The following is a 23964-nucleotide window of genomic DNA, read 5'->3' on the forward strand; positions in this document are numbered from 1 at the left end:
TGGAAACTTATGTTTTTAAATACTTTTTATGTGCCCGACAAGGGGCTAAATGTTTAATATAGTTTATTTCATTTAAATATCTGTTCAGTTCAGTTCAGTTGCTCAGTAAAACCCTGTAAATATCTATGTTCTGCATATATCTGTAAACACCTCATTTGTGGAACTGGTGGGAAATCAAACGGTTCACCCAACCCAGGGTGAACCTGTGAGCTCAAAGAATAGCAGTCTCAGATCTGCTAAGTTATGTCTTCATAGTACTTAAATGGTACTAAGATGCTGATTAATTCAGACTTCTGTAACGAACATTAAGCAAGTACAGTTTTCTACAACACAAAGTACGAGTCATAACTTTGAGGTGAAATTGTTGTAAACAAAAAAATTGTTTTTAAAAATCACTAAGTCAAAGTAGAACTTAAACTAGCCAGGATTTAATTTAGTGATGAAAATGCACAGAGGAAGTCTGGTGACAAAGGACCTTGTCTCTTCCTAATACTGATATACATATGTATATGAATGTATATACACCACTTGAGTGAGAGTTGGACTATAAAGAAAGCTGAGCACAGAAGAATTGATGCTTTTGAACTGTGGTGTTGGAGAAGACTTTTGAGAGTCCCTTGGGCTGCAAGGAGATCAAACTGGTCCATCCTAAAGGAGATCAGTCCTGAGTGTTCATTGGAAAGACTGATGCTGAAGCTGAAACTACAATACTTTGGCCACCTGATGCAAAGGACTGACTCATTTGAAAAGACCCTGTTGCTGGGAAGGATTGAGGGCAGGAGGAGAAGGGGACGACAGCGGATGAGATGGTTTGATGGCATCACCAACTCAATGAATATGAGTTTCAGTAAATTTTGGGAGTTGGTGATAGACAGGAAGGCCTGGCGTGCTGCAGTCCATGGGGTTGCAAAGAGTTGGACACAACTGAGAGCCTGAATGGAACTGAACTGACACCGCTTGAGGCCGTGTAGCTATGTATATAAACATGTATATACCCGGGTGGCTCAGTGGTAAAGAACCTGCCTGCCAATGCAGGAGACACAGTAGATTCAGATTCAATCCCTGGGTCAGGAGGATCTCCTGGAGTAGGAAATGGCAATCTGCTCTAGTGTTCTTGCCTAGGAAATCCCATGGACACAGAAGCCTGAAGGACTACAGTCCATGGGGTCGCAGAGAGTAGGACACAACTCTGTGATTGAACACATGCGCCTCTTTTAATGGCGAGGTATCTGAGATTCAGAAACATGAATTGTGTGAGGTGACGTGGGTAGTAAGATTTGAAACTAGTTGCTGGTTTTGATTGGTTTTTCCTTATCCGAGAAACATATCTCTTTAGTCAGTAATAAAATTACTGTGACCCTGGGAAATTCCTGTGGGCTTTGTGTCTTGTCTTAATAAAACTTAAAAGCCCTAGATTCACTGAATATGTGTGTAAGTGTATGTATATATGTCACTAATAATGATTTCTATGGCTCCTTCAAAGTACAACTTATTCTTGAAAAGTATGTCATCTCAAGGATACAGTTCAGTGGGGACCATATTGTCAGATTGTGTGTGTGTGTGTGTGTGTGGTGTCAAATAATGAAGTTATCTTTTTCATCATTTTCTCATTCAAGGCTGTCCCACAAGTTGCTTGCTTTGTTAGGGTAGTTCATGACCATCCCCATGGGATGATTTACTAGAGCGCATTTTTCTCCCTCCTTCTCATACTGGTTTGTTGTTGCTGTTTAGTTGCTAAGTTATGTTTGACGCTTTGTGACCATATGGACTGCAGTACACCAGGCTTCCTTGTCCTTCACTATATCCCAGAGTTTGCTCAAACTCATGTCCATTGAGTCGGTGATGATGTTTAACCCATCTCATCCTCTGTTGTCCCCTCCTCCTTCTGCCCTCAATCTTTCCCAGCATCCGAGTCTTTGCCACTGAGTCAGCTCTTTGCATCATGTGGCCAAAGTATTGGAGTTTCAGCTTCTGCATCAGTCCTCTGAATGAATATTCAGGGTTGATTTCCTTTAGGACTGACTGGTTTGATCTCCTTGCAGTCCAAGGGACTCTCAAGAACCTTCTCCAGCAGAATTTGAAAGTATCAATTCTTTGGCGCTCAGCGTTCTTTATGGCCCAACTCCCACATCTGTACATGACTACTGGAAAAACCATAGCTTTGCCTATATGGATCTTTGTTGGCAAAGGGATGTCTCTGCTTTTTATACACTGTCTAGGTTTGTCTTAGTTCATACTGGTACTGTTGGAATTAGACTATTGTGGTTGTGAGGAATAAAGATCCACTCAAACTAGCTCAAATGAAAAGAAGATTTACTGCAAAGAAAGAAGAATCCCCTGGAAATTCAAGAACAGGAGTCATGACAGTGTGAAGCTTCATGGAGGCAAAAACTGGAAGGTAGACTTCAACAGAGGCACTCCTGGAGTCTCATTCATTGCCAGATCTCAGCTGCAGTCCAAGTAGTTTCTTCTGGATCCACTGCCCACTGTCAAATTCTCCCCTAACTTCTTGTCCTTGACTCAGTTGCTTAACTCTCTGCTCTCATCAACTTTGACTGGGAATGGATAAACCTAGTCTAAAATATGACCACCTAGGCAGTGGAGGCTCGGAATTTTACATAGGAGGCCATGGGAGCAGCAACATGGTTGGGGGAAGAAGAAGAAGGATGCCATTAAGAGGCTACATTTGAAGAAAAATTTACAGAGAGTTTCATTCGTATCAGAGGATGTGAGAAAGGAGAAGGGGGCATAGCTTGTGCCAACACTAGCAGAAAGGACTGCTGATAGGTGGTCTTTCTTAGGAGACCTGCTTGTGGTAGGCCAAGATCCAAGTGTCTAGTGTTCTTGTTGTGTGGTTGCTATGTTGTGTCCCACTCTTTTGTGACCCTATGGACTGTAAGCCTGCCAGGCTCCTCTATCCACAGTATTTTCCAGGCAAGAATACTAGAATGAGTTGTCATTCTCTTCTCCAGGGGATCTTCCTGACTCAGGAATCAAACCTGCATCTCCTGTATTGCAGGTGGATTCTTTACTGCTGAGCTGCCAGGGAAGCCCAAGTGTCTATTGTAGGGACATGAAAGAGATTATTGTTATTTATTCTGGTATATGGATTTATTTTTAATTGCTACTGCTGCTGCTGCTGCTAAGTCGCTTCAGTCGTGTCCGACTCTGTGCGACCACATAGACAGCAGGCCATCAGGCTCCGCCATCCCTAGGATTCTCCAGGCAAGAACACTGGAGTGGGTTGCCATTTCCTTCTCCAGTGCATGAAAGGGAGAAGTGAAAGTGAAGTCGCCCAGTCATGTCTGACTCTTAGCGACCCCATGGACTGTAGCCCACCAGGCTCCTCCATCCATGGGAGTTTCCAGGCAAGAGTACTGGAGTACTCTTCTTACTACTACAACCTAGACTCATATTTAGATGCTGAGTTTCACTCAGAAGGAAGAGTTAGTCTCTAATTAGAAAGGGAAAATATAGAACCTAAACTGGAGGAAATCAGACCTATGAAATACCAATTTCTAAAATATGGTCATCATTCAACTTCCTGGTGTCTGCTAGGCTCCTGACTTCATTTCTCTCCGCCTTATGTTTATAATCCTTCTTGATCATATCATTACCCCCTGTAGATAATCTGTCCAACATTCTAACTTCTCAGGGTGACTTCTTCCCCCAAAAGATCTTTTCTTCCATCCTACTTCAGCAACCCATTCTGATTGGCTTACCTTACACCTGATACCACCAGTTATGCCATCCCTTCTTCCAAAGTCATGACTTCAAGTATCTTCCACCTCCTGTATTTATAGCTCATTTATTCTATTATCCCCACTCCAAAAACACTTTGATCACATGAAGACCCCCAAACTGAGTCCATGGTCCATTATGATAATAGCAACTTTGTACATTCACTCAACTTCTTGCTTTTCATCATATGCATGCCCTTCGGAAGACCTCTATACTAATTAAGCCTAACTCTTTGTCCACTGTGGTTTTCACTAAAGTACAACACATACTGTCTGAATTTATATTTATAATCTTTACCTGAACGCCTTCAGTCCTGCCCAGCAGTTCTAACATCGCCTCTCTGAAATAACCATTTCATATCTTCTTCTTTCTCTAACTTCTGATACTTCTTTTCTACTCTTTCCTGATGAACTTTTCTCAGATTTCACTGAGAAAATGGAGGCTATCAGAAGAGATTGTTTCTCATCTTCCCACTAACAACCCTGTCAACTCTCCTTGTACTCATTTTCTCCCTGTCCTATCTAAGGCCAGTGCTTAATTTGTGCACTGGATCCCACTCACTCTCACCTCCTCGAATTTCTCACGCCTTTCTTTCCTCCTTAATTTCTCTCTCTCAACTTCCCATCAGCATTAAAACTGGAATAATACTCATCTTGAAAATCTACTTTAGATTTCACATTTCCTCTCTGGCTACCCTGTGTTTCCTCCGACTCAAAGGGCACATCTAAATCCTCATTCGTGTGTTCAAGTCACCATCCATTCTCTTCTCAGCCCACTCTGATGAGGCTCTTGTTCCCAGCCTCCCCCTGAAACCAATCTTTTCAAGATTACTAGTGACCTTTGCTTTGTTGATTCCAGTGGCCAGTTCTCAGTTTTCATCTTTCAGGCATTCTCGCTAGCATTTGACACAGTTGATCGTTGATTCGTTTTCTTTACTTGGCTTGGCTTCTGGGACATCATGCTGCTGCTGCTGCTGCTGCTTCTCCTCCTCCTCCTCTCTTTAATCCATTTCCAGTTAATATTTTTGTGTATGGTGTAAGATAGGGGATCTAGTTTCATTCTTTTGCATGTGGCTGCCCAGTTTTCCCAAGACTATTTACTGAAGAGACTCCCTTTACCCCATTGTATATTCTTGGCTCCTTTGTCATAAATTAATTAACCATATATGCAGAGGTTTATTTCTTGGCTCTCTATTCTGTTCCATGTGTCTTTTTGTGCCAGTACTATACGGTTTTATTTTCTTGGGCTCCAAAATCACTGTGGATGATGAAATTAAAAGGCACTTATTCCTTGGAAGGAGAGCTATGACAAACCTAGACAGTGTCATCACTTTGCCAACAAAGGTCTATAGAACCAAAGCTGTGATTTTTCCAGTAGTCATGTCCACATATGAGAATTGGACCATAAAGAAGGCTGAATGCCAAAGAATTGATGCTTTCAAATTGTGGTGCTGGAGAAGACTCTTGAGAGTCCCTTGGACAGCAAGGAGGTCAAACCTGTCAGTCCTAAAGGAAATCAACCTTGAATGTTCATTGGAAGGATTGTTGTTGAAGCTGAAGCTCCAATACTTTGGCTACCTGATGCAAAGAGCCAACTCGTTGGAAAAGACCCTAATGCTAGGAAAGATTGAAGGCAGGAGGAGAAGTGGACGACAGAGAAGGACATGGTTAGATAGCACCACTGACTCAATGATAATGAGTTTGAACAAACTCCAGGACATAGTGGAGGACAGAGGAGCCTGACATGCTGCAGTCCAGAGAGTTGCATAGAGTTGGACATCACTTAGCAACTGAACAACAACAGCAACAAAATACTGTTTTGATTACTATAGCTTTGCAATGTAGTTTGAAATCAGGGCATATGATACTTCCAGCTTTCTTCTTTCTCAAGATTGTTTTGGCTATTCAGGATCTTTTGTGGTTCCATACAAATTTTAGGATTATTTATTCTGTTTCTGTGAAAAATGCCTTTAGAATTTTGATAGGGATTTCATTGAATCTGTAGATTGCTGTAAATAGTATAGACATTTTAACAATGTTAATTCTTCCAGTCAATGAGTGACTTCTTTACTATTCTCTTTGTTTGTACCTGTCCTATGGTTTTTATTACTATTATTATTTTGGCCACACCATGCATCATGCAGGGATTGAACCCATGCCCCCTGCAGTGGAAGCTTGGAGTCTTACCACTGGCCTGCAAGGGAAGTCCTCCCACGGGTTTAAATATCAGCTGTATATATACTGATGATGATTCCTGCTCTGCATTCCTTGGTTCCAGATTTATATATCCAAATACCTCTTGACATTGCCATTTGTATGTCTAATAGGCATTCAAACTTAATGTATTTAAAACAAAACTCTTGATTTCTCCCCAAAGCTGTTCTTTCATAATCTTCATGATCTTAGTTAATGGCACCCCATTTACCCAGTTGCCCAGGCCAAGAATCTTGGAGTCATTCTTGATTATATTTTCCTCACTCACATTAAATCCATCAGCAAGTTTGTCAAGTGTACTTTCAAAATAAGCCCTGAACCTATTCTCTTCTTCCCTCCTCCACCTCTACCACACTAACCAAGTCATCATCATTAGTGATCTAAGTAACTTGTCATAGCCTGGATTCCCAGTTTCTACTTCTGCCCTCTTAAGTCTATACCCCCTACAGTAGCCAGGGTGGTCTTTCTAAACATAAATCATGTTCTATCACTCCACTGCTTAACACCTTTCAGTGGCTTTTCATCTGTCTCAGAATATAATCCAAAATCCTCACTCTGGCCCTCAAGGTTTTATATGGTCGCCCATCATTTTGATCAGAGTTCCCTCTTCCTACAGCTGCGCTTGCCTGCTTGTCATTTCTCCAACCTACACACCAACACAATGTATCCTACTATGATGTAAGCTCCGCAAAGCAGGGACTTTGTTTTGGCCATTGCTGTAATCTCAGTCCCTAAAACAGAGCCTGTTATGTAGAAGGTGCTCTATAAATATTTGTTGAATGAAATTAATAACATAAGAGTCTCTTTTCAAAAAAAAAAAGAGGGAGTAGAAAGTGCTGTCATCAGCGAAATCATTCCAAGTATGGAATTTTTCCTGCATTTCTCTCTCATATCTGTCACTCCTAAGAATTATATGATTGCAAATAAATCATACTGAAATTCTTGATTGTCTCAAGGAAATCAAAATGTTGCTTTTAGATGCATGTGAATGAATTTTTAAAAATAATTTTATTTATTTATTTATTTTTGACTGTGCTGGGTCCTCATTGCTGTGCGGGCTTTTCTATAGTTGTGGTGAGCGGGGGCTACTCTCTATTGCAGTGAGCAGGCTTCTCATTGTGCTGGTTTCTCTTGTTGAGGAGCACGGGCTCCAGCACATAGTGGCTCAGTAGTTGCAGCTCCTGGCCTCTGGAGCACAGGCTCAGTAGTTGTGGCGCATGCACTTAGTTGCTCCACAGTATGTGGGATCTTCCTGGATCAGGGATTTAACCTGGATCTCCTGCATTGGCAGGCAGATTCTTTACCACTGAGCAACCCGGAAAGTCCCATACGAATAAATTTTTAAGTGTTGAAAAGCATGTGTAGAGGAAGCATCAGGATTTCACGAAGTTGTGGAGATGAGTGCATCAGCATGCTGGTCCTTCCACTGAAACTTTATCCCATTGGGCCTATCTGCTCTCTTACCATTTTGAAAAACTGAACAATATGCAAAGAAAAGGAGGATGATATAAAAACTCTCAGAGCACAAGTAAAGTGTTCTAAAGGACTTTGCAGGGGTCACCACATGTGATTTCACATAGAAGGGTTTGCCTTTTTCTAGGAATTGGAGAAGAATTGGCATGGTTAAGTATATAATGCCAATTGTAGTCTGACAATGTGGTTATAAATGGCCATAGTTTCATATGATTTCAAAGCGAGGCGGATAGCAGACCATGGGTAAGCACATATCTATGGTGGATACACACACAGAGCACCACTAAAGTATATTTTTCACATTCGCTCAGGTCTGTTCGGAGAAGCTGGCAACACATTTTATAAAGTAAATTCTCTTAGTCATCCTAGAAAATTTTGGTAAGCAACCAGTGATAATATTTATTTTAGTCTTGTTTTGTTTCCAGTTAGATATTTTCCAGTGGATATTTGTACCAAACATTTCTGAAAAATAAATGATATAAGTCAAAACCAGTATCATTATTCCTACACCATCTGGAGAAGAAACTGCCTTCTGAGATCTATATCTTTCCTGAATTACATCCTTTGTTTTGTTTGTTTTTAATTTGAAGGTTTATGTCATTTTCACCAAAAACATTAGATTTGGAAAACTCATCTGATGTGTGGTTTTCTGTCTCACAAAGATGGGTTCTGTGAGATCTTGATCAAGGAAATGCTTGTGGGGAAATAAAAAGAGAACTGTCGACTGAGTCTCAGGATTTGGGGTCCAATCTTGACATGTCCCCTTCATGTATTTTTTAGTCACATCTCTCTGGTCTCCCGTGTTTCCATGTGTGTAAACAAGGATAAAATTGAATTTTTACCCTACATGGTTATTATACCCCAGAGACATAACTGGGGTAACTAGGATGATGCCTGACAGATTAGAAGATACTGGGGGAAATATTTGTTTATTCCCCCATTCATCATGGTGTGTTACTATGTGCTGTTTTATCCCCGATTCTCTAGTTATCTATTCGGTGTCTTTCATGCCTCAGATTATAGGGAACACATACATTTATTATTATTGATTCCATCTGCCTTCTGCACCTTATCTTCTAAGTGGATTATTTGTTCCTGTAATAAGTGATTCTTAGGGTGAGCACCCTCTGAGCCTCTTCTGCTACTTCCAGTCAGCCTTGTACGCTTATACGTTTGTCTTTTGTCTCCTACTGTGAAGTTGGTGGTGTTGAGCTTGCTGACTCTTTCTCCCATCAGTGTCCTCTGTTGCAATGTTCTTAGTGCAGTGTCGGGCCTACAGTGTGACTGGTAAAGTTCTGTGGGCTTGAATCTCAGCAGGTACTGTGAAAAGAAGTGGGTATATTCTTTTGGTCAAGGAAGAAGGCATCACGAGTCTTATGGTTATGCCGTAACCATGCTTTCTTTTCCCACGAAGCCGTGAATTGGAACCCTATGTTCTCACTGAGTCTAGCTGAACCAGGTATAAGGAGCCTGGGTTTTAGTTCATGGTACAAAGAATTGGTTCTGTTGGAGACCTCAGACAGGGATATACCTGATATTCCTGGTAGGTGATGGTTCTGTATCTCTAGTACCTCTCCCCTCTTTTTAGTAGGCAGAGAAGGAAGACAGTATATAGAGGAGCCGCAAACCAGTCAATCCTATAATATTCCTGGCTATCTAGAAATTTAAGCTTGCAAGTCATCTCTTAAAGCTCTATTTTCCCTCTTGGCCTCTTCCTAGTACGTAAGATAGCAGATACCAGTTAGACAGGGTTCCCTGGCCATGATGCTGTGGTCCTAGCAGGAGGGCTAAGGCTACATGGCCATAGCTTTATGACTGTTTTGAGAATTGTTTATTCTCTCATCAAATATTTATTGGACACCTAAACTGAGCCAGGCATGAACTAGGTATTTAGGAGAGTGTGGTGAATAAGACAGAGTTTCTGTCTTCAAGGAGCTTACATTCCAATGAAGGGATTGAGGAGAACATACTCAAGATAGATGGAAATAGCTGGTACAAAGGCCCTGGGGTAGGTGCAAGCTTGAGTGACTGAGACCTTGTGTGCATATATGTCGGGAGGGGAAAGAAGTAGGGAGAAGGGGAGGAAAGTAGGGATAGTGATACAAGGATAAGCTTATTTTCTCACATTTACAGGAATTTCAACAGCTAAGATAAACAATTACTGACACTATATTGAAAGATATATTTGGAGAATGAGTTCTTTAGACACCATAAGCACTTTTGCAAAAATTATTCACCTTCCATTCATCCTTCAGTGTCTCTGGTAACATTTGTTTTACCCCACATTTTAGTTCAAATGCCCTTTCCAGTTCATTCTGCCTGGCTTCTTAGAATTGATTTTCTCTTTAGGCTGGTGCATCCTTCAGATACCTTGGGCCAGTTGGTTTGAAATACCCTTACATTCCCTCCAGGTTGAGTGCGGTGGACATGGCAGCCCCAGGAAGCATCTGAAACTGGGCATCTTTCACAGCCTGGTGTAGAAGTTATTGCCTGCAGTTCTTACCGGCTTTCTCTTTTAGAAATCTTCTTTTGTTCCTGCCACAAGGCAAAAACAGGAAAAGAGATCTGTGTGAAAGAATGCTCTCCCTTATTCTTTTGTGGTGATTGTGTATCTTAAGAGAAGGCCTCAAAGGTTCCCGGAGCTGTCTGTCTTTTCATGTAAATGGAGCCCTTAAGCCTATTTAGAAGTGTGCGAAAGCCTGTGGGAGTTGGGGGCGAAAGGGGCCGAGGTAGCAACAGCGACCCAGTTAATTTATTCAAGTTCAACTTTGCACTGTCTTTCATGTATATAATTAAAAATACTGCAGAATTGTATTTTGCACTTGTAATTTTAATTATATGCTATGCATATTACTGTATACACATATTACTGTGCAGTGTCATAACTGCAAAACCCTATATTTTTTACTGGGAGGTTTAAGGGATTTTCCAGGGTAATTTTGACTATGTAAATTTTGCCTCAGATGCTAACTATAGAGGGCAATCCCTGGGCAAATGTGACCCTCTGTATTAGATATTTGAAAATCCTATTCATCCCAAAGGGGTAGACATAACTGGGACTCATATTCATCCCTCATCCCTATACCCCCAGTGACAGGTATAGGATTGATACTGGGCTTTGTGAGTAGAAAAGGGATGAGGCAGAAGGAACTTAGGCGTTTAAAATAGAAGAGAGCTGAACAAGGGAATCTCAGGTCAGAGGTGGTGGGCCAGGGATTCCAAGGTCAGGCAGGGAAGGGGGGCTGATGGGTGGTTCCTGGGTGAGACTGTTCCTTCCAGTAAGTGCAGGGCTCAGGGCCACCCAAGTGATGCAGGAGTAGACCCTGCTGGGTGGCATGACACCTTTCCCCTAGAAGCCCTTCACCTTAGGACAACACTACAGTGCATTGTTCCTTGTGAGCATTGCTGCCTGTGTGTGGGTGTGCATGCGTGTGTGTGTGTGCGTATGTGTGCACACGCGCGCAAGTGTGTACTTGTGCCCTTACAGACAGAGTGGAAGGAAAAAGAAACAGTGTTGGAAAGAAGAGACAGGGAAGCAGGAGGATTTAGGATCTGAGGTTTTAGGAGCAAGTTCAACCTTTCATGGTTCTGTGGCTGGGGCAGTGTTAGATGGGAGGGAGCTGAGATACTAGGGGTGGAGCAGAGTGAAAGTCAAACTTGTATGACCCTTGCAGCCCCTTTCCCAGGCCACTGCCCTCCCCACAGCACCTCTCCCCACTCCCTTCCCAGCCCTTCCCAATCCCCAAGGCCACATCTGTTTATTCAGATGCACACAACTTTCAGGTTTGGTAGCTGTGCTTAGTCACCCAGTCTTGTAGGACTCTTTGCGACCCCATGGACTTCAGCCCACTAGTCTCCTCTGTCCATGGGATTCTCCAGGCAAGAATACTGGCGTGGGTTGCCATGCCCTCCTCCAGGGGATCTTCCCAACCCAACCCAGGTCTCCACATTGCAGGCGGATTCTTTACTGATTGAACCTCCAGGAAAGATAAACAACCTATCCCAGCGCATCACCTAAGCTTTTTACTAAAGTGCAGTTGAAACTTATATTCAGAATCCCTACTGTGGGATTTTCACTGGCTCCTTTACCCACTCCGTGAGGACATAGATGGCATTCTGAGTCTTTCCAGCCTGGGTTGGAATCCTCTCCAGGACTCTCAGCTGTTCTTTTTTTTTTTTTCCTTTTTTAAAAAAATTTTATTGGAATATAGTTGCTTTACGACTATATTCCATAGTTGTAAATACACAGCTATATTCCATGATTGTAAATACACAGCTATATTCCATGGTTGTACATACACAGCTATATTCTATGGTTGTAAATACACAGCTATATTCTATGGTTGTACATGCACACCTATATTGTGTTAGTTTCTGCTGTATAGCAAAGTGAACCAGCGACACATATACATATATTCCCTCTTTTTTAGACTTCCTTCCCATCTATGTTACCACAGATCATTGGGTAGAGAGCCATTTATTTTTGAGCAAGTCTCTGAGCCTCAGTTGTGAGGGTTGAAGATAACATTGTCTTCAAGCACTTTCCCACAGGTTTTTGCAGGTTGCCTATAAAACAAATGGGTCTATGAAGGGAGTTTGAACACAAACGATTTAACGCATAGTACAACATTTGATCAAGACTTTGTTGCAAGTGAGAAAAACCCAACAGAGAGTGCTTATTTGCAAAAATGTGAAATTTCTTATTTCGTAGAAGCCAGGGAAGATCTGGAATGAGGGTTCCCATGGCAGATAGTCCCAGTGACACTAACAATGTATTTTCAACAAAAATTTAAATGATGTTTTTGAATTTCAATCTTACAATAATTTTCATTATGGATACTTAATTCTAATTTTACATTTTAGATTTATTTTGCTCATATTGATTACATATATGGCAAAGATTAATATATTTCACAATTTTTTTTTCTTAACAATTAGTTGTTATCTGAAGACACAAACTACATTTTACTGTAAGCGAAAAAGAATCTGTCAGGCTTTCGATTCGGAAACCTGAGTCAAATCTGCAGTCTCCTGGAGGAGGAAGGTTGTAGGGCCTACGTTCTTTCATAATGGGTCTAGCCCTTCCCCCTCATCTGACATTTTCTTGTGGAAAACATCTGGTTCAAATGAGCACTCATGGCAGCCTTGATCATCAGAAACCAGAAAGCAAAAATCATAAACAGTGTATAGTACATACAGGGGATGCCAAAAAGCATTATGCAAAGAGACTGTCAGCAGCAAATTTATTTTCTATGGAAATTTCACCTTTTGGGTGCTCATCTTCTCACTAACTTATACTTCTCTTCTGGAGAACAGCCAAGCCCCCCTCAAACACAAGGGTGGGCCTTTGTCCCACTTTGCTGAACCTTTGAGATGGATCTGCAGACCTATTCTCTAATTTGTGACCTTCCCGCCACTTCATCCAAATTCACTGAAAACAGTGCATAGAGTTCTACAGACCAGGGCATGCTGCTTAGAGTATGGGTGAATATTTTGTTTATCTAGGATGATAGCTCCTAAATGAGTAGGACAATTTTGACTAGCCATGTTCTTCTGGCAGGCTTCCCAGGTGGCGCCACCCCAGGTGGGTAAAGAACCCACCTGCCAATGCAGGAGACCCAAGAGATGCGGGTTCAATCTCTGGGTCGGGAAGATCCCCTGGAGGAAGGCATGGCAACCCATGGCAGTATTCTTGTCTGGAGAATCCCATGGAAAGAGGAGCCTGGGAGACTACAGTCCATAGGGTCACAAAGAGTCGAACACAACTGAAGCGACTTAGCACACACACATGCACATTCTCCTGGACTTATATCCAGGGATGGAACCAGACTTCTGATATATATCAGAAGTTTATAGTCTTAGAATTTACCGGAGTAGAAAAGAAGAGAAAGTTTCTGGGTAGGTAGTCTTTTGGAAGGATAGGGGTTTGTGAGAAGGTTTAGGATGAGCCAGTAATTGATACTATGGAATATCAGGGCCCTTAGCAATTTTTGGGGAATTCCAGAGGTGCAGGAGGTATCTCATAGGGTATGTGCCTTTCTGTAGACTAGGAAAGACAGGAAAGGGAAAGTAGATACAAGTTGGTTATTGGAACTTTTATGGAGCCTTAAGATGGTTGTCAGGGGCAGGAGGCTGAGGCCAGGAATTAGTTCAGGCAGAGAATAGGTTAGTTAAGTCAGTTTGGAGACATTTCAGAGTACTGAATAAGATGTTAGAAGCTTTCAGGATCCAAGGAGAATGGATGTCAGAAAGTAAGAGAGAGTTGTTCACTTTGTGTTTTAATCTTCTTTGCCACTTCTCAGCTGCCTTGTCTGGATGTTACTTATCTCAAATTGAAGGTGTATCTCTGGAGGTTGAATACTGGGAAAAACATGGAATATAGAGTCTGAAGACCTTTGAGTTCAGACCACTCTGAACTCAGCCTTTACGGTGCATATATTTACCACAGGGTTTGGTGTGAAATAAGTGGGATAAGCTAGGTCAAGTGGATTGGATAGAACAGTGGCCAAGTGACCAGATGTCTTGGAATGAGTGGGATAGTCTTGGATTTCAGCTTCCTATTCTGTATCCAGTGCCCTTTACTGATAGAGCTTCCTATTACCCCGATGTCTGGAGCGAATACATCTTTATGAACTAGACACCTGTGGTAACTTTTATTAGTGGTTAAAACAGAATTCTTAAGCTGGATTTATATGTGTAAGTAGCGTTATAATGGCAGAGCTACTGTGTCTTTGGGACAGTGGTTTGGCCTTAGTAAAGTTTGGTCTGTTAAGATGCATCACTCATTTATGGCTAAAGTGTTAGTCACTCAGTTGTGTCCCACTCTTTGCGACCCCATGGACCACCAGCCTTCTCAGTCCATGGAATTCTCCAGGCAAGAATACTGGAGTGGGTTGCCATTCCCTTCTCCAGGAGGATCTTCCCAACCCAGGGATCAAACCCAGGTCTCCTGCATTGCAGGCAGATTCTTTACCATTTGAGCTACCCAGGAAGCCCATTTCTGGCTAAGAACATCACAAATAATTATTAGGTCCCATAGTGCGTTTTCAGCAATCATTTCCATAGAATCTGCCATGTATCAGGTGCTGTGCCAATGGCACAGAGGTGATTGAGCTATGGTCCTTGTTTTTAAGGTGTCCCCAGACCAGTAGAACAGACTGGGATGAAAATAATTGACTGTGTAGAATAAGATAGTTAAGTGCTATTCTATTGGTATGAATCAAGTAGAAAGAGAAAATAATTCCCTTTGGAAGATCAGGGAAGTACTCATAGAGGAGGGAGTGGATGGCTGGTGTTTTGAGGGATGAATATGATCGTGTTCAGCAAAACGTGGATTATAAATATAGTAAACATTGGAAATGCACTGTAACTGAAGTGCCACCAAATAGGATAAAGTGTACCTTCTGGGTTTGTGGATGGCAGATGGATGATCCTATTGTGTTTATTCTTTATCTCTTTCCCTACTCACGAGAAAATCCTTGTCTAGCAGAGTGATCAGTGTTTGCAGTCTTGGAAACAGGCGTTAGATACTTCCTTCTCTGGAAGGCAGATGGCTTTTTGATCTAAATGAAGTTATCAGTGGCAGTGTGGTATAAATGAGCAGAGGGCAGGCAATGAAACAAAATTCTAATTCCAGCATTTAAGAGCTGAGTGTCTTTTGACAAACCACACATATTCCCGGTGACTTTTGATATCTCTATGAAATAGGATTAAGAATAGCACTGACTTCACAAAGTTGTTGCCTCAAGTGCACTAATAAATATGAAAGCACTTTGTAAAATGCTGTGAAAAGATGTAAATGTTACTCTTTTCTTGAACACATCATCTAACCATTTATTTATGTAGTTCTATATATTGTGCAGAGCTGAAGAGATAGAGGACCCATCTTCTGGGGAAACAGAATCAGAATTCCAAATCGGCTCCAAAGCAGGGAGACCAAAGCTGTAAATTCTCACTAGGCACCCTGACCCGGAAGAGTAGACATAGGAGTCTGCCTCTGTGTTCCTCCAATGACCCTGTTTGCTCTTCAGCTGGGTAAAAAGCAATTTGGAAAGGGGAAGTAGATTATGCTCTCAGGAAAGACATTACTTTTTTTTTTTTTTTTTTTTTTGCGCTTTGGAAATGTTTGCTCTTTTAGTTTTGACCTCCAAATATGAACAATCCAGCTGATTCAGATCCCTAGAGTAGCCCTAATCACAGAAACACTGTGACAACCAGAAATATTAAAAACACACCCCAATTTAGGCAATCAAGGTAAGGCAAATACAAATAGTATTATATGAAAAGAAAATTCCCTTTTGCAAGCCTAGAATGTCATTGCATTTAACGTTAAGGAAGTAATGACAGAACTTGTTTACCACAGGGAGATTCAAGGAGATAATCTTCTGGATACAGACAGTAGAAAGAGAATCATGAAAAGCAATCTTGTTTCTGGAAAGTAAAATTGGGAGATTATATTAACATCAGATTTTTAAATTTTTTAATTTATATACAATAAAATGTATGGTTTGATGTGTTTTGACAAACATGTACACCTAAAAACCACATTTTCATCACCCCCGAAAGTTCCCTCATGTTCCCTTGCAGTCGGTCGCCTCCCACAGCCTCAGGCAAATACTGATTTGCCTTCTGATGCTATAGTTTTGGAGAAGGCAATGGCACCCCACTCCAGTACTCTTGCCTGGAAAGTCCCATTGACGGAGGGGCCTGGTGGGCTGCAGTCCAGGGGGTCGCTAAGAGTTGGACACGACTGAGCGACTTCACTTTCATTTTTCACTTTCATTCATTGGAGAAGGAAATGGCAACCTACTCCAGTGTTCTTGCCTAGAGAATCCCAGGGACGGGGGAGCCTGGTGGGCTGTCATCTATGGGGTCGCACAGAGTCAGACACGACTGAAGCGACTTAGCAGCAGCAGCAGCAGCAGCTGTAGTTTTGCTCAAGTTTCTTTTTAACTCATATTGTGCTGGATAATGATGATTTTCTGTAGAGATGATGATAGTTGGACATTGTCAAAATTTAGGATTAGAATCCTACCTTCTTTAGAAGGTAAAATTCCAGTAATTCCTCTGAGTCTTAGTTTTACCATATTAATAAGTATAGTAACAACTTTTCTGTATACCTCAAAAGATTGCTATAAAAATACAAAGAGATAATAGATGAGAATTAAGTAAGAACTTGAAGGATTATTTAGCAAATATTAAAGCTAATCAAAAAGATGGCACTTCTAGATGTAAGCCATTTTATGGAGTAATTTCCATGCCAGAGCTCATATAGTGCCTGTGCAGACCCATGAAGGCAAGTCTTCCTCACAATAGAGAAAACTGTCTTTGAAATAGTTGGCTTATGGGCCAAGAATTCAGACTCATGTCTTTCTAGTTGACCATAGAGGACTATAATTCTGCTGATATATCTGAGTTAACATCAGATTGATCATATAAATCACATTGAGTATGAATATGATATAAAATATTCATTTATTTTCTGTGTTCACGATGCTTTCTCATAATAAATTAAATAGTTTGCTTCATGCACACACTCCCGCTGGCCTGGCCCTGAGGAGTGTCAGTTTTACAGTTCCTGTTTCACACAGATAAAACTGAACTCTTCAGATGTCAAGTCATGTGCCAGGGGCTTCAGTGTAGACTATCAACTCCCTTTATAAATTGCTGTCGTTTTAAACAAGTGACCTAAAGGCCATTTTTATTGGAAATTGTTTGAGTGGCAGGTACAGACTAACATATAAAATAAAGCCTCTGACTGAGTTCTAATATTTCTTCGTGGGCAAGCAACAAGCAAATTGCTTTCCTTGTTGGCCAGAGAAAACAGACCAATTTTATCTTCCCTTTCTGGGAGCGATCACTTTAGACACTTTGTAGACATATTTAGATCTTGCTTATTTCTCTTGGATGAGCTGTTAGAATGCATAGGTATATGTGTACACACACCCTTGCTCACAACCATACACACCATGTTGCCATTCGCCTCTGTGTATGCATATATATCACATGTAGATGGTGCATTTCCAAAAAAGACAAATGATCACCAGCTGGTCACTCTCACTTCCTCCCGTGTACATTTCGTAGCTTCCCCATAGGGAAGCGAAACTGATAGTGGTTTGGAAGAGATTGCGTTTACTGAAGTGGATTCAGCCACGTGGCTGTTTATGGATGACCTTTGTCTTTTAGGGGGCAGTGGCAGGAGGAGATATAGATTCCTCCAGAATGTCTGATCATGTCTCATCACAATTAGAATTATAAACAGTGGGCCTTGTGAGTGCATTCATCTGAGAAAGAGATGGACCAGGTATCCAAAGACCTGGGACTGAGCTCTGTCTTTAAATATCTCCATATATGTGAAGGTAGCCCTGTACCACTGTACATCTTTTCCCTCTTCCTTCTGTCTTCCCTGTGAGCTTTTCTAATCCTCAAAGGCACATTGCATCTGTAATTTACACGGTATTCACTTTTTCATCTTTTTCTATTCCTGCTCTGCATTTAGTAGAGATGTAATAATGACTTGACGATAGAGTGAGACCATATCCTGCCTTGGATGAACTGGAATTATTTGAAAGTGTTGCCAGCTAGAAATATTCTGCTTCAGGGCCATCACTACTGTTAAGAATCTGCTGGAACAGTGTGATCAGATACCTTCTTCTCCCAGGTCTCACCCTCTGGTCCCCCTGAGAAGATGGGGCTATGAGAGCCATCCTCTGGCTCCAGTCTACACCTTTAATGGGTCTTTCTTCTATTGTTCTGTGTTTTTGGGACCCTGTATTGAAGTCCCTACACTTCTCTCAATTCTTAGCAGCCTGAAGAGTCTTAGTGGATACTTTTCTTCGTTTCTCCTTCTTTCCTTCCTTTCTATCTCCCTCTCTCCCTCCCTTTCTTTCAAACAAGACAGAGTGAACTCATGAATATCTGAAGTGGATTTCATAGGATTTAAAATTTGTACCTTCACAAGGGGGATACAGAGGTGGAGTTTTAATTCCTTAGAATCATCACACTTTAAAACATAAACCAGATCATGTCAGTCCCCTACTTTAAACCTGCTCGTGGCCTCCCACCACCTTTAAATTCAAACCCACAATCTTTGTACTGGCCTACAAGACTCTGTCTGAGTCTACCTTGCCCACCTTTCTCACTAACCTTCAGCCGCATGGTTCTTCTTTGGATTCTCAGAGCACCCCAAGTTGGTTTCTGTCTCAGGACCTTAGCACCCATCTTTTGCCTGGGACTCTCTGCCCTGAACTCTGTGCCACCCCAGAGCCACTCAGATCTCTGCCCAAGTGCCCTCTCTCAGACAGGCCTGCCCTGAACATCCTATCAGTAGCCCCCACACAGTATTGTTTCCCTCATGTCACTCATCATATCTGAAATTGTCCGACCCTTCTCCAGTTTTCTTGTATGTTGCTGGACCCTGGCTAGCGTGGGAGCTCCCTCCACAGGGCAGATGGAGGCTTTGTTAGTCCTGCCCTGTTATCACCCAGTGGGGCTCCATGAACATATAACATGTTACTCATTGAGGGATGGAATCTGAACTTATTTCCGTCTCTCTTGGCTCTTCCTTCACTCTCTCTCTCTCATTTCTTTTGCAGAAACTGCATCATGAACAGCAGTGTGATCTGATGCTGGAGCACAGGTCCTGGATCAGGGCCCTGGGTTTCACTGCTCAGTTGATCGCACACAGCTGCCAATTGGAACAGCTGTTCTCAAACAACTCTCTTTTTTTCCATTGGTCAACAAGGAAATCAAAAGTAGGAATAAGTTTCAAATAGTCTGTAAGACTTTACTAGCGTTAAGTCTGGTAATAACTTTCAGTCTTAACTTCCATGACCAAACTGCTGTTTCACTTCCCCTACTTTGTGAGTTACCCTGTGATCTAACCCAATAGAGGAGATAATGTAGGATATATACTGCTATATCCTTGGGGCTTTTCAGGTGGCATTAGTGATAACCCGCCTGCCAGTGTAGGCAGACATAAAAAACATGGGTTCAATCCCTGGGTTGGGAAGATCCCCTGGAGGAAGAAATGGCAACTCACTTCAGTATTCTTGCCTGGAGAATCCCGTGGACAGAGGAGCCTGGTGGACTATAGTCCACAGAGTCACAAAGAGTTGAATACGACTGAAGTGACTGAGCGTGTGCACGTGCACACACACACACACACACACACACACACACACACACACACACACACTGCTGTATCCTCCAGATACAGTCAAAGAAAAGTGCTTGTGAACTGGAAGGGGAAGACAGTTTAACCAGGGACCATTCATAGAGGAGGCCAAGTACCAGAATTGAATGCCTAGCTTTAGGTGTTTCTTGTTCAAAATTTGAGAATAGAGGGATAGCTTCATAGGATTTTGCTAATAGAGGGATTCTTTTTTTGTTTGTATTAGGGATTATCTCTGTAACTTCCCACAGACATAGGCTGAACTCCTGGGTGACCCTAGCCCTGTAATAAGTTCTTATAGCAGGATTGCCTAGGCCTTGTGAACTTTTGGAAAGTGTAATGGAGCTTGTCTCGTAGGTTTTGCTGGAGATACCACTTTTAGGTCACAGGGGTTCAGCTGGTCTTTGGCTGCTATGCCGAGCAGTTTTATGGGAATAGTTGTATAATGCTAACATCTGTAGGCTGAGAGCTTGACGAAGACATCACCCAGATTGCCTGGGAAAGCTGCTTACTTTGGGAGCTCATTCTTTATAGGTTAAATATATGCCCCTCCTCTTTCCCCCTTGCCTCTACATAGTCACCCAACCTTCCCATTTCCATCTGTAATGGTGTATGAGCTCTGTGTGTATTTGCGTTTCACCTTGCACTATGCATTGTTGGCAATTTAGGAGGCCAAGCAAAGGCCCTTGGCTTTTGAACTTTTCTGCTTTCTTGGTGTTTCCACATGAGATAAGATGTTAAAGGGCTAGAGGATTTCTCTTTAAAGATTTCTGGTGAGGAGATAGGGAACTGACTGATACTCACATGCCTGCTGCCTCAGCACCTTCAAGTCCATATTTCTCCTTTCCCATGAAGCCTCTCTTGCCCATTTTGTTTAAAATCACAGCTTGTTCTGACACTTTATACTAAATCCCCTTTACTCTGGTTTGTTTATCCTAGAAATGATCAGTCTTGGACACGCTGTATTCTTTACCACTTACTGTGTTCGTTGTGTGCCTCCGTTGTCTGCCATAAAATAGATTCCTCAAGGGCAAGGATTTCTAGCTGTTTTATTCACTGTGTATCCGAAGAGCCTAGAATGGTGCCTTGTGTGTAGTTAAGTCTTGATACAGAGTCCTTGTATGAATGAGCTAACAGCCCAGCCAAAGGAGAGATGATGTAGTGCCGTGATGAAAAGCTTGAGCTTTGGAGTCAAATGATCCTGGATTTGAACCCCAGCTTTGTGACTTACCAGCTCTGTGTCTTCAGAAAGTGATTTAAACTCTGAGTCTCAATTTTCTCATCTGTAAAGTAAGAATTGTAGTACTAACCTTGGAGGTATGTTGTAAAGATCAGAAGAGAGAAAGAGGCAACATGACTTGATGGTTATGAGACAAGCCTTTGCATTCCTGTAGATCTGGAGTCTGGGCTTTACATTCAAGTTCTGCCCCTCCAAGTACCTTGTGCAATTTTTATATAAACTCTCTAAGCTCACCTTCTTCACATGTCAAATGGATATCATACCTGGCCTACCTCATAGGATAGTGGTAAGAAGCTAATCCATATGAAACTCATAGCAAGGGATCCATTAACTTGAACGGTTTGGAGGATGGTGATAATAATGTTTGTAAAGTTAGCCTCATTGCTTGCACAAAGTAACTGCTCAATAAATGGTAGGTTTGGGAAAAGAGCATGCGTGTAGAACCTTGGGACTCTCCTAAGTTGATGTGGCCATTTTCTTTGCATTCCCCTTCTTCAGGGAGAGTAAAGCAAATGCCTGTCATCTTTGTAATGTGCTTGTTTCAACTTAAAATGAAACAGCAAACATTTTTTTATGTACCATAGCCCCTTCTTTGATCTGTAATCAATTCTGTTTGGATTTCAGGGGTTATTTTTGAATTTTTTGTTTGAGTTGCCACAGGGGCTCTGTTCCACCCAGTGATCTTCAAGGGGACTTCATATAGCTTGGGTGTTGAGTCAGCACATTCACAGCCAATGGAATTGGCTCCAGCAGCCGTGGGTTTGGGAGACTGTGGTGTTTCCAGGGTTCTATCAGCTTCCACCTGCTTTTATGAGAGACGCCTCCTCCCACCTCTAATCCTCACTTGCAGTGTGAGTCTCAGCAAGACACTTCACATCATCCAAACCTTCAACTGTATGGTTCCAGTGGGAATCCATGCTTTGTCTTGCCATGTGACCCTGGCCAGATGATTCAACCTCACTGTGTTTTATTCTCCACTGTTGTAAATTAATAATGGAAATAAAAACAGAATGTTTTCACACCACAGGGTTTTGTGAGGATTAAATGAGTTATTCTGTGTAGTATTAGTCGCTCAGTCGTGTCTGACTATTCACAGCCCCATGGACTGTAGCCTGTCAGCCTCCTCTGTCCATGGAATTCTCCAGGTAAGATTACTGGAGTGGGTGGCCCTTCTCTTCTTCAGGGGATCTTCCCAATTCAGGAGTCGAACCCAGGTCTCCCACATTGTAGGCAGATTCTTTACCATCTGAGCCACCAGGGAAGCCCAAGAATACTGGAGTGGGTAGACTTATCCTTTCTCCAGGGGATCTTCCTGACCCAGGAATTGAACCAGGGCCTCCTGCATCGCAGGCAGATTCTTTACCAGCTGAACTACCAGGAAAGCCCTACTAGGGCACTTTGAAAGTACTCAGTAATGTTTATTATTATGTTTTTTATAAAAATCGAAATATTCTGCTGCTGCTGCTGCTGCTGCTAAATCGCTTCAGTCGTGTCCGAGTCTGTGCAGTCCCATAGACGGCAGCCCACCAGGCTCCCCTGTCCCTGGGATTCTGCAGGCAAGAATGCTTGAGTGGGTTGCCGTTTCCTTCTCCAATGCATGGAAGTGAAAAGTGAAAGTGAAGTCGCTCAGTCGTGTCCGACTCTTCGCGACCCCATGGAGTGCAGCCTACCAGGCTCCTCCGTCCATGGGATTTTCCAGGCAAGAGTACTGGAGTGAGTTGCCAGTGCCTTCTCTGAAATATTCTACTACTATATTTATGAACATTTCCTGTATTTAGAAATCGCTTGGCACTTCAGCTTCTGCTCACAGTGCCCTGTGGGGTCCTGAAAGTATGTGGTGAAGAATATCTTTGCTTGAAAAGAGCCACAGTTGTCCACTGCATCTTCCTGGAAGTGGTCAGACACAGTTGCCTCACCACTGTTTTTTGTAGTGTAGGGAAATAATAGGGATTCACTGGGTTGTTGTGAAAGTGCTCAGGGTCCTGTTGTGAAAGGACACTGCAGCTGGGGCAGCTTCTGAGGAGGAGGCTGCTGGCCAAAGTCAGGCAGTTTGGCAAGGTGGGCTTTATCTGGTAATCTGGCCTCGGCCCACATTTTGACCCAGAGCTTGTCACACTCAGGAGGACCTGGCCTGTTCTTGGTCCCAGAGCTCAGAGGGACTGAATTAGGAAAGTAGAATGCCGAATTATTCATTTTGTGATGAAAAAGAAAGCTGTTCTATGCATTGAAGAGCCACGCCTGTCTAACTAGCATGTTTCCCCTCTAAGGCCAATTATAAGTGAGAAATCGAGTTATTGGCAGGTTCCTTGGTAAGTATGGAATTGATCAGGGGGTTAAGTGATTCAGAGGGTTATGGTATCAGGAGCTGTTAGCCTGCTGCGTCCGTCCCCACAGTCCAACCCTCCTTGTCAAGTGATCTATGCTCACGGAGAGGGGAGGGGTCCCATATACCAGGGGCCTGGCAGCTTTAGTTGGGGTTGGAATCAGAACTGCCACCGTTTGTTTCTCTGACTATCCTTTTTTTTTTTTTTTAAATGAAGTATTGTTTCTTTACAATGTTTTATTAGTTTCAAGTGTATAGCAAAGTGATTCAGTAATACACACACACACACAAAATACTTGTATATGTGTGTATATTCTTTTTCAGATTCTTTTCCATCATTATAGGTTAATCTAAGATATTGAATTTAGTTCAGCACAGTAGGTCTTTGTTTATCTATTTTATATATAATAGTTTGTATCTGCTGATCACAAACTCCTAATTTCTCTCTTTCCCACCACCTCCCATGATCCCCTTTGGTAACTATAAATTTATGTCTGTGAGTCAATTTCTGTTTTGTAAATAAGTTCATTTGCATCATTTTTTTTTTAAGATTCCACATATAAGTGATATCATAGGAAATTTGTCTTTCTCTGTTTGACTTACTTCACTTAGTATGATAATCTCTAAATCCATTTATGTTGCTGCAAATTGCATTATTTCATTCTTTTTATGGCTGAGTAGTATTTCATTGAATATATATATATATATATATATATATATTCCTCTTTCACTGCATGTGAAGCAACATTTATGTTGTCTTGGCTATTGTAAATTGTGCTGCCATGAACATTGGGATGCATGC

At 42.0% G+C, this 23964-nt stretch overlaps 1 protein-coding gene across 13 annotated transcripts in view; it reads left to right on the forward strand.

Moving 5' to 3' along the window:
• RAD51B (RAD51 paralog B) overlaps positions 1–23964 on the forward strand; it is an 814189-nt gene that overhangs the window by 390316 nt on the left and 399909 nt on the right. The window lies entirely within an intron of this gene.

The sequence above is a fragment of the Giraffa tippelskirchi genome, chromosome 7 (assembly GCF_054371585.1).
Source record: "Giraffa tippelskirchi isolate mGirTip1 chromosome 7, T2T-mGirTip1v1.2.pri, whole genome shotgun sequence".
NCBI classification, from domain to species: Eukaryota; Metazoa; Chordata; class Mammalia; order Artiodactyla; family Giraffidae; genus Giraffa; species Giraffa tippelskirchi.